This window comes from Haliotis cracherodii, unplaced genomic scaffold, assembly GCF_022045235.1.
Source record: "Haliotis cracherodii isolate W230 unplaced genomic scaffold, xgHalCrac1.p SCAF_8, whole genome shotgun sequence".
Taxonomy (NCBI): domain Eukaryota; kingdom Metazoa; phylum Mollusca; class Gastropoda; order Lepetellida; family Haliotidae; genus Haliotis; species Haliotis cracherodii.
The window spans coordinates 4,322,700-4,335,259 of record NW_027266341.1 but is presented as its reverse complement, the minus strand read 5'-3'; the positions used below and the strand labels follow the sequence as shown (position 1 = coordinate 4,335,259).

Below are 12,560 nucleotides of genomic sequence, written 5' to 3'. Positions count from 1 at the left end.
ATCTGTCTTTATCTAAGTGTGATTGATAGTCGGTTAATGGGGACATTATTTTCTGGTCTGCCGTTGTAATCCGGCATTGGTTTTACTGGTCACCTGTTAATCAGGACATTATTTTCGAATCTGGCGTTGATTCGAGCATTGGTTTTACTGGTCACCTGTTAATCAGGACATTATTTTCGAATCTGGCGTTGATTCGAGCATTGGCTTTACTGGTCACGTGTTAATCAGGACATTATTTTCTAATCTGCGGTTGATTCGAGCTTTGTTTATACTGGTCACCTGTTAATCAGGACATGATTTTCGAATCTGCCGTTGATTCGAGCATTGGCTTTACTGGTTACCTGTTAATCAGGACATTATTTTCGAATCTGCCGTTGATTCGAGCATTGGCTTTACTGGTTACCTGTTAATCAGGACATTATTTTCGAATCTGCCGTTGATTCGAGCATTGGCTTTACTGGTTACCTGTTAATCAGGACATTATTTTCTAATCTGCTGTTGATTCGAGCATTGGCTTTACTGGTCACCTGTTAATCAGGACATTATTTTCGAATCTGCTGTTGATTCGAGCATTGGCTTTACTGGTTACCTGTTAATCAGGACATTATTTTCGAATCTGCTGTTGATTCGAGCATTGGCTTTACTGGTCACTTGTTAATCAGGACATTATTTTCGAATCTGCCGTTGATTCGAACATTGGCTTTACTGGTCACCTGTTAATCAGGACATAATTTTCTAATCTGCCGTTGATTCGAGCATTGGCTTTACTGGTCCCCTGTTAATCAGGACATTATTTTCTAATCTGCCGTTGATTCGAGCATTGGCTTTACTGGTCACCTGTTAATCAGGACATGATTTTCGAATCTGCCGTTGATTCGAGCATTGGCTTTACTGGTCACCTGTTAATCAGGACATGACTTTCGAATCTGCTGTTGATTCGAGCACTGGCTTTACTGGTTACCTGTTAATCAGGACATGATTTTCTAATCTGCCATTGATTCGAGCATTGGCTTTACTGGTTACCTGTTAATCAGGACATTATTTTCTAATCTGCCGTTGATTCGAGCATTGGCTTTACTGGTTACCTGTTAATCAGGACATTATTTTCGAATCTGCTGTTGATTCGAGCATTGGCTTTACTGGTCACCTGTTAATCAGGACATTATTTTCTAATCTGCCGTTGATTCGAGCATTGGCTTTACTGGTTACCTGTTAATCAGGACATTATTTTCGAATCTGCTGTTGATTCGAGCATTGGCTTTACTGGTCACCTGTTAATCAGGACATTATTTTCTAATCTGCCGTTGATTCGAACATTGGCTTTACTGGTCACCTGTTAATCAGGACATGATTTTCTAATCTGGCGTTGATTCGAGCATATTGTAACATATATTGTGAAAGGAAATGGTTCAAGTATTTTGTAGGAAAATACATTGATTATTGATTTAACATGGGAGCTTGACATATGTTCGTTGATATTAATAATATTAATAATATGATACGGATTTAAAAATTGAGTGTATCAGTTTTTAAATTTAATTTGCACATGGAATACAATAGTATTGAACAAGAAAACTAATGACAACGCCCGTATTTGGATAAAATGTTTCGATGTCCATTGTGTGATCGATAAGAACAACATGTTGATGCAGCACCACTGCTTCACACGTGTTTAGAGATCTTTGGAAGTACGTAAATGAAAAGTCTAACCTGAATAATCCAGAACCCTTTACTCCGGACACACCTTTATCGCTACATGGATAACAGCATCTGATTAAGTTTTTTTATCATCAGTTATTCCCGACATCAGTTCGTTTATCTGTCTTTATCTAAGTGTGATTGATAGTCGGTTAATGGGGACATTATTTTCTGGTCTGCCGTTGTAATCCGGCATTGGTTTTACTGGTCACCTGTTAATCAGGACATTATTTTCGAATCTGCCGTTGATTCGAGCATTGGTTTTACTGGTCACCTGTTAATCAGGACATTATTTTCGAATCTGGCGTTGATTCGAGCATTGGCTTTACTGGTCACCTGTTAATCAGGACATTATTTTCTAATCTGCGGTTGATTCGAGCTTTGTTTATACTGGTCACCTGTTAATCAGGACATGATTTTCGAATCTGCCGTTGATTCGAGCATTGGCTTTACTGGTTACCTGTTAATCAGGACATTATTTTCGAATCTGCCGTTGATTCGAGCATTGGCTTTACTGGTTACCTGTTAATCAGGACATGATTTTCGAATCTGCTGTTGATTCGAGCACTGGCTTTACTGGTTACCTGTTAATCAGGACATTATTTTCTAATCTGCCGTTGATTCGAGCATTGGCTTTACTGGTTACCTGTTAATCAGGACATTATTTTCGAATCTGCTGTTGATTCGAGCATTGGCTTTACTGGTCACCTGTTAATCAGGACATTATTTTCGAATCTGCTGTTGATTCGAGCATTGGCTTTACTGGTCACCTGTTAATCAGGACATTATTTTCTAATCTGCCGTTGATTCGAACATTAGCTTTACTGGTCACCTGTTAATCAGGACATAATTTTCTAATCTGGCGTTGATTCGAGCATTGGCTTTACTGGTCCCCTGTTAATCAGGACATTATTTTCTAATCTGGCGTTGATTCGAGCATTGGCTTTACTGGTCACCTGTTAATCAGGACATGATTTTCGAATCTGCCGTTGATTCGAGCATTGGCTTTACTGGTTACCTGTTAATCAGGACATTATTTTCGAATCTGCCGTTGATTCGAGCATTGGCTTTACTGGTTACCTGTTAATGAGGACATGATTTTCTAATCTGCCGTTGATTCGAGCATTGGCTTTACTGGTCACCTGTTAATCAGGACATTATTTTCTAATCTGCCGTTGATTCGAGCATTGGCTTTACTGGTCACCTGTTAATCAGGACATGATTTTCGAATCTGCTGTTGATTCGAGCACTGGCTTTACTGGTTACCTGTTAATCAGGACATGATTTTCTAATCTGCCGTTGATTCGAGCATTGGCTTTACTGGTTACCTGTTACCTGTTAATCAGGACATTATTTTCTAATCTGCTGTTGATTCGAGCATTGGCTTGACTGGTCACCTGTTAATCAGGACATGATTTTCGAATCTGCTGTTGATTCGAGCACTGGCTTTACTGGTCACCTGTTAATCAGGACATGATTTTCTAATCTGCCGTTGATTCGAGCATTGGCTTTACTGGTTACCTGTTAATCAGGACATTATTTTCGAATCTGCTGTTGATTCGAGCATTGGCTTTACTGGTCACCTGTTAATCAGGACATTATTTTCTAATCTGCCGTTGATTCGAGCATTGGCTTTACTGGTCACCTGTTAATCAGGACATTATTTTCGAAACTGCCGTTGATTGGAGCATTTGGCTTTACTGGTCCCCTGTTAATCAGGACATTATTTTCGAATCTGCCGTTGATTCGAGCATTGGTTTTACTGGTCACCTGTTAATCAGGACATTATTTTCGAATCTGCCGTTGATTCGAGCATTGGCTTTACTGGTCACCTGTTAATCAGGACATTATTTCTGCTCTGTCGTTAATTCGAGCATTGGTTTTACTGGTCACCTGTTAATCAGGACATTATTTTCTGCTCTGTCGTTGATTCGAGCATTGGCTTTACTGGTCACCTGTTAATCAGGACATGATTTTCTAATCTGCCGTTGATTCGAGCATTGGTTTTACTGGTCACCTGTTAATCAGGACATGATTTTCGAATCTGCCGTTGATTCGAGCATTGGTTTTACTGGTCACCTTTTAATCAGGACATTATTTTCTAATCTGGCGTTGATTCGAGCATTGGCTTTACTGGTCACCTGTTAATCAGGACATGATTTTCGAATCTGCCGTCGATTCGAGCATTGGCTTTACTGGTTACCTGTTAATCAGGACATTATTTTCGAATCTGCCGTTGATTCGAGCATTGGCTTTACTGGTCACCTGTTAATCAGGATCTTATTTTCTGCTCTGTCGTTAATTCGAGCATTGGTTTTACTGGTCACCTGTTTATCAGGACATTATATTTCTGGTCAGCTCTTAATTCGAGCATTGGTTTAACCGGTCACCTGACAACAGGATTTCAACGCCCGGAAAGGGACACTGTCTGATCATATTGATGATGATATCACCGAGGTTTTAGGTGACGAGAATATGTCAGTTATGTCCGATAGTATCAACATAGATAGAGTGTCATGTGATAAAAATTATAAACAATGCCGGAAAATGTCTTGTCAATATGTGTGCCGCTCTCGACATGTCTATTCTAAATGGTCGCTGTGGTACGGATTTAGGTATAGGTGATTATACTTACATCGGTCACTCAGGCTCCAGTGTAATTGACTACATTATTGTATCCAACAGTCTATTCTTCCACTGTAACTCATTTGATATTGTGTCGAGGCCAGAATCCTCACACCTTCCACTATCTTGTTCATTTCAAGCACGTGACCTGGAGATTCCCATTGAGACAGCAGGGGCCGCACGTGCGCCTCGTGAAAACTACCACTATGTGTGGGACATGGCGAAACTTCAACAGTTCAGGGATAATCTTGTACTGCCACATTTGGTTCTTTGTTTTGAACAATGTACTCTGTTACTACCATTTAATATAGATGGTGCTATTAACTCATTCACGGACGCCATTTGTACAGCTGCTCAGTGCATGAAAAGGACTTGTAAGTCTCGCGACAGTCACACACAACCCTGGTTTGATTGCATGTGTCGGTACTACAGGTGGGAGAGAGAGAGGTGTCTCAGAATATATAGACATCTTAAAAATGATAGCACCTTAGTTAGTTATTTAAAATCAAGAAATACTTCTACAAGTTTATTACGTGATAAAAAGAAAAGTTATAATGAATATATGCGTAATAAGGTTTTATCTCGTCTTCCAAATAGTAAATGTTTCTGGTCTACCATACGAGTGCGGCAACTCGTGTACCTAACATATCACTAGAACAATGGGTCGATCATTTTAAAGATGTGTTTGACAATCCGAGAGATGAAGATATGGTTAACACCGATACGACTATTAATGATAGTCATGATGATATGAGTTGCTATATTCTGGACTCCCCCATTTCACAAGAGGAGGTGCTTTGTGCCATCAACTCTTTGAAATTTGGTAAATCCGGAGGAAATGACCACCTCATTTCAGATTTTTTTAAATATGCAAATGATATTTTTGTCCCGTATCTTACAGTGTTGTTTTAATAAGTTGTTTGATAATGCATACTTTCCTGAATCTTGGTCTTTGGGAATTATTGTTCCGATACATAAGCGGCGAGACATCCATTCTTCATCCAACTATAGGGGTATATCAGTCCTTAGTGCACTGAGTAAGTTGTATGTTTCTATTTTGAACAGAAGGGTCACGTCTTGGTGTGAGGTCTATGGTAAAATTGCAGAGTACCAGGCTGGTTTTCGTCATGATTACTCCACCATAGATGATATTTTTATATTACAGTGTATTATCCAGAGATATATTAGTAAGCGTAAGGGTAGGATATATGGTTTGTTTGTCGATTTTGCAAAAGCCTTCGACAGTGTAAACCGGATGAAATTATGGTCAGTACTAGCTAATAAAGGTGTCGCTGTCAAAATGATAAAAGCTATACGGTCTATTTATACAGCTGTTAAGGCCAGTGTTAAATTTAAACATACATTTTCTGAAATGTTTCAGTGTCCAAGAGGAGTAAGTCAGGGTTGTGTGTTAAGCCCCCTTTTATTCTCGATGTTTATTAACGAACTAGCTGCTGAAGTTGAACAGAATTCTGCTTGTACTAGTCCGGACTGATGCCGATTTATAGTGCAAGCTCACTGAGATACCATGCCGCAGTTTAACATGAATACCCCACTCAGACACAGTATACTGACTCCGAGCCGACCAGTCCTTGTTTTAGCCCCTTAATGCCGAGCGCCAGACAGGGTACCAACACGTTTCATCTTTTAACGTCTTTTGGTATGACGCGGCCGGGGATCGAACCCCGGACATTCCGCTCTCCGGGCGGACGCTCTACCACTAGACCACGGAGGCGGTCGATTATGATCTAGATGTCAATTTGGATAAAACCAAGGTGGTTGTTTTTAAGAAAGGCGGAGTGTTGTCAAGAAACGAGATTTGGTACTATAAAGGTCAAAGTTGGAATGTGTGTCCTCCTATAAATATTTGGGCGTTACTTTTACGAGAAGCCTGTCCTGTTCAAGTCATTTTTCTAATGCTGGTCTACAGGGGAAAAAAACAATGTTTGGAATAATTTTAAAGTCATTGATAAAATTACATCCTCTTCGATATGACGTATATTTTAAAATATTTGATATGAAAATAGTCCCAATTTTGCTCTATGGTTCCGAAGTCTGGGGTCTACACCAGAGTGATGAAATGGAAACTATACATACATTGGCATGCAAGCGCTTTCTAGGTGTCAAATCGTCAACACCCAACAACATGGCTAGAGGTGAATGTGGGCGGTATCCATTATATATTTATGCATACAAAAGAGTTATTGGTTATTGGATAAGGTTATTGAGTATGTCCGATTGTCGCTTTCCAAAGAAATGTTATTATATGATGCTTCAGGCAGAAAGTAATGGTAAAATTAATTGGGTATCAAAATGTAAATCTTTATTGTTCCGTTTGGGTCTGGGTTCTGTATGGGAAAACCAGTGTATAAGTCATCCTCATTCGTTTTTGACAGAATTTATGTCGAGTGTGAAATGTAGTTATGAACAGAATTGGCATAGTCTTCTGGTAAAGGGTAGTAAATCTTTCTCGTATTCTCTATTCAAGGTATCGTTTGGTACAGAGTTGTATCTTAGCTGTGTGACCGTCAGTAAATTGAGAGTGGCGCTAGCTCGGTTTAGAGGGTTTTCGCATCAGCTGTGTGTTGAAACTGGGAGATATGCTGATGTCCCACGTAACAGAAGACTATGTTGTGGTTGTAATGCTGGGTATGTGGAGGACGAGTATCATTTTTTGTTAGTTTGCTCCGGTTATAACAAGCTACGCATGGATCACTTACCACAAACATTTTATGAATATCCGACCATACAAAAATTTAATATCTTTATGTCTACAACTGATTGTAAATTAATTGAACGTCTAGCTATCTATATCTATCAAGCGATGTCACTTCGTAGTACATTATTGTCAGAACAATAACAGCTGTGTACATCACGTCCATTGTAATACAAATGTAACTATGGGCCGATGGCCTACACTTACGAAATAAACCGAGTTGAATTGAATAAACAGGACATTACTTTTTTCTGTGTTTTTTTTCTGTTGATCCGGACATTGGCTTCATCTTTTCACCTGATAATCAGGACATGTTTTTTCGGTCTTTCTGTTAATTCGGATACTGTTTTTTACTGGCCACCTGTTTAGCCAGATATGGGTGTGTCTGATCATCTCATAACCTGGAATTAGTTTATCGGTGCATCTCGAACATATGATAATCTGGACATTGATAACCAAAAACTGACCTGGTTATTCAAAATTAATTTCTTTAATCACTGCACATTCTTACTAGTATTTTAAAAAATCTTAATTTTTTTTTTCTCAGATTCAATTCTATAAGAATAATTCTTTGAAGTCTTACGCGGAAATCCCATCCTCCTTACGTCGCCTTTTCTTAGTACAAGCGGATGTGGATGCGGATATAATGATGAAACTACCCCGGGTATGCATGCACTATGAATCCATTATGTGATACCTCCATGTGCCTGTATCGGAAATCCTATGAGAACGAAAAGGGCGATAAGGCGGTCTCGTGACCAAAGGCGTCGCAAGGTCCATTCGCTACCAGGATCTGAAGGTTTCGGGTTCGAATCCACCATTTGCCTCAATTAAGATCCGTGATCTTACTCTATTGGTATATACATCTTGCGTTTCCTTCCACATTCAAAACACACACACACGCGCGCGCGCGCGCGCACGCACGCACGCACGCACGCACACACACACACACACACACACACACTTCCCTCCGTCCACATTGTAGCTATTATACAGCCTGCGTCTCATTATTTTATTGTTCAAATACCTGTGTAGAGATTTAATGTGTGTGCTTTTGTGTTTCCTATCGTGTGAAAATGCGTCATGTGCGTAGTCCTATCAACGCTCATGCTTAATGAGAATCAAGCCCGTCGACTGTACAGATGCCTCGAACAGATTAAATGTTTGTTAAATAGCTGGATGAAACTCTAAATGCAACGATGAATACACTAAGGCATTGTGGAGGTCATAAACCATGCACCATGACGGTCTTCTCATTCCTAGCTCATCAACACTGCGTGAACAAATCCGACTCCGCCTTCTTACATAAAACCCTCCCACGACAGTGAAATACTTTGACATTATAACTTTGTTAATGAATAACCTTAAATGTGTTCTTTGTATTGGGCTTCTGCAAAAGAAATATTCCAGGTTCAAATATATCCAATTACAATCGCTTGGTAAAGAATGTGGTTTTCAATATCACTTTCGCAGTGGTAGATATTTAAAACTGTAATGTCCTTCAGATTTACTGGGAGTTGATGTTCTATCAGCCGATGAGGTATGTCGGAATCGTCATCAGCAACGTTTGCAAATGTCGTTGAGGTAGGACATGCATTTTTAAGAACACCTCCTGATAAGATACAAATATTTTGAAACTTGTTTTAATCAGTTGATACATGTGCTAAACCTATTGTAGATTTCTCTGCATATCAATATGTCATAATCATTAAACAAACTACTCGCAACGTCTGTTGATATTCCCATTAAGTTGTGTCATCAAGGCATATTTTATTATTGTTATTTTTTTGCAATTGTTTTTGCCTCAAACTAAAAATGTGCAAAGGCGATTAGTGTTAAGTGATAACCAGACTTAATGCTTTTAATCCACGGGAGACAACAACGAGTAGGGATTTGCACTCCAGTTGACTGGACGCCCCAGGGAAGGAATGTCACCTGTGGCGGGAATTCAATATGGCCGTCAAACTTGGCAGTACTCACTACGCATGCGTAGAGATCTGAGGATAATGCTTCATGTTCGAACCCGTACTTTGTGATCTCCTGTTTGAAAGCGATATTTTGTTTTCGCCGAGGTTTAAGTGTTATTTTACACTCGCATAATGCTGATTTTCCACCCGGTTTAACATAATGGCTTCCATCGTGACTGGACGTGCCTGTGACAATAACATTCAGTCATGTTTACAAACGGGCCTGTGACAGGATGATGTACCCCTCGGCAACCAAAGGTATTAATGCAGTAATGAAAAGCCAGATGATGATATTTCAACAGTCGAGATTACAAAGAACTTTATTTTTTAATTGTGTTTCTGTACCTCTTTATCTCCAAGGTGATGTGATAACGGATGCAAAGGTTTCGGTGACCATGAATATTATCATGATTACATTACTACTACTACTACTACTACTACTACTACCACTACTGATGGTGCTGGTACTACTACTACAACTACTACGACTACTACTGCTGCTACTACTACGAAGACCTCTACTAACTACCATTACCACTGCTGATGGTGATGCTACCACTACTACTACTACTACTACTACTACTACTACTACTACTACTGACATCACCACGAAAAAACAAAATACTAGTAATCATAATAAATTTACTAACATTGTAACTAAAACTAGTAGTACCAAGCCACAAGACCCTTGCACTTCGCCCGATTATGAAAGTTGGCCTGTGAACACCACGTCCGTTCTCGTGGGGTTTTAATTTTTTAAGAAGCAAATAAGCGTACAAAAACACACTCATGTAAACATTAAGAAGCGTTATCGAGCGGAGCTGAGAGGCTGGTAGCGCATATCTACATATGTATCTGATCCCTGTGTGTCCCTGTACTGTGCAGCAGTGCATAAAGACTCAGTATCCATCTGTGCAGATACAGCACGCTGGCACCGGGTCAGTACAGCCACTCCGAGACCTTGATGGGCGATTCTAACTGATATACACACGTAACCTTGACCTTCGGGCCAAGAGGGATGTTTGTCGTCATGACCCTATCTTCTGACTGGATACGGGTGAATTGCTTCTTTAAAGAGACTGAAGATGACGATAATGGCGGTTCATGGCACGACTAAGGGATGCACAATCTTTACATCTAGCTGCGACAACTTATATTACTGGATCACAAGGTTTTCTGGATTTCTGAAAATGAAGTTTGGTGTTTTTTGGTAAATATTTTGTTCCGGAAAATACTGGGAAAGAATGGGACATGCTGGTTGTCTCTAAGACTCTTAGACTCATATACATTTCTTGGAATCAAACATAGAACGTGCGATGTTTGCAACGTCCTGAACGTTTTCGTGCCATAGGCATGTTGCAGGTGGGCACACGTCAGAGTAGTGTTGCCCATCAACAGATGGTGGTCCTCATACCAACAAACACATGACTTCGATGATCGACGCCGCTCTGGACGCCCAAGGGCAACAACTCCAGGCCAGGACAGATCAGTCAGAACGTTGGCATTAAGAAATCGGTTGCAATCTGCCATTGAGATAAGGCACCGGTTGCAACAAGCAGAACATGCCCAGGCGGTGCGAAATCGTCTGCACAGATGGCATTTACGATGTCCGTGTGTCATCCCACAACTTACAGCACGTCGTTTGAATCAGAGGCGTCACAGGTGTAAGGAACGATAGCACTGGGATAATCAACGTTGGGGGTAATGTCATATTTTCTGACGAACCCAAGTTCACTCTCGACTTCCATGGCCGAAGGAATCGGGATTGGAGACGTCCTAATGAGCGTTTTATAGACGTTAACGTCGTACAGCATGATCGGTTTGGGGTCGGTCTATAATGGTGGGGACTGGCATCACAATAACTGACTGAACTGTGCTCCACATTGCCCATGGCACACTCACAGGTAAATACAATCGGGAACATCATTGCACCACTCGTGGTGTCATTTGCACAATGCGTTGGGCAACGTTTCTTCTATGAAGATAATAATGCACGTGCTCGTCGTGCCAGGATTGTGACCCAATTCCCAACATTAAAACATCCACGACATTGGCAGACATGAATGTCAATGTCAAAATCCAACCGCTACTCTCAATGAACTCGGCGGCGAGTGGAACAACGTGAGTCAAGCTGACACTGGTCGACTCATCAGAAGCAAGCCACGAAAATCCGTGAATGCAAAATGCAAAAGCAAATTTATAATTTGACCCCTTACCTCACGTCACCATCTCAACACGCCAACCATTAGAACGCATTAGATCTGATCGCCTACTCCCCAGCAGATATGATCATATCATTTCCATTTGCCAATACAGTACTGATCAGAAGATATGTCTTGGTGATTCCCACTATCCCCTACTTCTTTTGCATAGTATAATACTTCTACTACTAATAATAATAATTATTCAATCAACAAAAGTATTTATCATAGAAAATATGCTCATTTTTTATTTCAAGAAAAAACAATTTCAGCAACCATTGAGTTTCACGATATTTATATACACAGGTAGTGTTTTTAAGTTCATTCAAGACAATTTCAGCAAGTTTTTATTCCCAGTTTCTAATTTGTAGGAACAAGAAGTGTGATACTTCATGACATCAAGAGACATCTGAAATGAGTTATCTTGAACTCTCTAATGCTCTTGAACCACGGTAGACATGTGGCTGCAGATCCCCATAAAGCACGGAATGTCATACCTGCAGTGCGCTAACCATGTGCTCATTAGGGCGAATTAAGAACTATTTGACACTGGAGTTTCGAAAATTGAAACACTCAAGAACATGATAACCTGGAGGAGGGCTATCTCCCAGACTTACAGGAACACATATTCCCTGAGCCAATATAAGCAAACGTGGGTCGGTTGCTGCTATGAAATTGTAACCATGGCTTATCTGAAGACGAAACGTACAGATAGTAGTTTAATGATAATAACTGAAGTGAAGGTGGATCGTAATTGGATTGGAAGGTGGACTGTTGTATGCTATGTCTCTGTTTGATACTGGGTCTATACTTAGTCTATGTCTCTGTTTGATACTGGGTCTATACTTAGTCTATGTCTCTGTTTGATACTGGGTCTATACTTAGTCTATGTCTCTGTTTGATACTGGGTCTATACTTAGTCTATGTCTCTGTTTGATAAAGGGTCTATACTTAGTCTATGTCTCTGTTTGATATGGTTCTATGCTATGTCTCTGTTTGATACTGTTTCTATACTAAGTCTCTGTTACAACATACTGGATCTATACTAAGTCTCTGTTAGAGCATACTGGTTCTATTCCTAGTCTCTGTTATAGCATACTGGTTCTATTCCTAGTCTCTGTTATAGCATACTGGTTCTATGCAATGTCTCTGTTTGATACTGTGATTATACTATGTCTCTGTTTGATATAGGATCTATAGTATGTCTCTCTTTGATATTGGATCTACATTAGTTCTCATTTTGATACTTAAACTACATTAGGTCTCTATTTTATACTGATTCTATATAAAATATCTTTTTTATACTTGGTCAGTACCTGGTCTATGTTAGAGACTTGGTCTGTATTAGGTCTA

At 39.9% G+C, this 12,560-nt stretch overlaps 1 protein-coding gene and 1 long non-coding RNA gene across 4 annotated transcripts in view; one reads left to right on the top strand and one right to left on the bottom strand.

The window, feature by feature from the left end:
- LOC139449813 (uncharacterized) overlaps positions 1–12,560 on the top strand; it is a 139,019-nt gene that overhangs the window by 60,376 nt on the left and 66,083 nt on the right. The window lies entirely within an intron of this gene.
- LOC139449814 (uncharacterized) overlaps positions 1–12,560 on the bottom strand; it is a 99,886-nt gene that overhangs the window by 48,988 nt on the left and 38,338 nt on the right. The window lies entirely within an intron of this gene.